This window comes from Lynx canadensis, chromosome B2 (assembly GCF_007474595.2).
Source record: "Lynx canadensis isolate LIC74 chromosome B2, mLynCan4.pri.v2, whole genome shotgun sequence".
Classification (NCBI taxonomy): domain Eukaryota; kingdom Metazoa; phylum Chordata; class Mammalia; order Carnivora; family Felidae; genus Lynx; species Lynx canadensis.
In genome coordinates this window covers 1,535,067-1,535,942 of record NC_044307.1, presented here as the reverse complement: position 1 = coordinate 1,535,942, position 876 = coordinate 1,535,067, and the positions used below count along the sequence as shown (strand labels likewise).

The following is an 876-nucleotide window of genomic DNA, read 5'->3' as shown; positions in this document are numbered from 1 at the left end:
TACATAATCAAAGATTTTTGCTAAAAAGGGCATCGTGGGGGGAGGAGGACAGACATCCGCAACATGTCAGAGTTGGACCCTCCTTCCCCCAACAAGCGCACTATTCAGCAACAAGTCATCAATCTCTTCCCGAGAAATCAGGAACTATTGGAAAGGCTCCCGCACGCAGGACTGTAAACCAGATTAGAGCTCCAGACAGTAGATCTGAGATTGAGATTAGAGATGATTTCAGACTAAAAAATTGGAGTAAATGGCCAAAACCAAAAAGCTTTGCAGGCCCCGCTGGGAGTCGAACCCAGGATCTCCTGTTTACGAGACAGGCGCTTTAGCCAACTAAGCCACAGAGCCAGCTGCGCGGCGGGCGGAGGGACTTTGGTGATCAAATCGCGGTGCATTAGGGGGAAAGCCACTTCCGCCGGGTTCCCGCGCTCGCCCTAGCGGAGGAGGTCGCGCTCGCATGGGCGGGGGCTCGCGCGGGACACCCGGGAGCTCGGACTGGAACCGGCACGACAGCACGCATGCGCGCACCCTCCCCGTGCCGGGGAAAAAGCCTGGACCGGCCTCGCGGCGGGAAAGGCGGGAGCCGAGCGGGGTGTTGTGCGCGGGAAGGGGCTCGTCCGCGTGACGTCACACCGATCTTGGTCTTCGGGAACCTTCCGGTGAGAGGCCGGGTGAGGGGCCCGCTCCTCCCGCGAAGCAGGTGGGTGCGGCTTCCATCCCGGCGCGCAGAGGACCGCGCGCTGCGCTCGGACAACCGAGCCGAACCGAAACCAGCCGGGCGCCTAAAGGTTCCGGGCGGCTGTGCCCGAGCAAGTAGCGGACGGAGCAAGGCGGCTGCTCCGGGGTCGCCGCCCCGTCCCGCCCCGCCCCGCCCGG

At 62.9% G+C, this 876-nt stretch overlaps 1 non-coding gene across 1 annotated transcript; it reads right to left on the bottom strand.

The window, feature by feature from the left end:
- Positions 1 to 274: 274 nt before the first annotated feature.
- Positions 275 to 348, bottom strand: TRNAT-CGU. The gene has a single exon. It is a non-coding gene; the product is annotated as a tRNA-Thr (tRNA).
- Between the last annotated feature and the right edge of the window lie 528 nt (positions 349 to 876).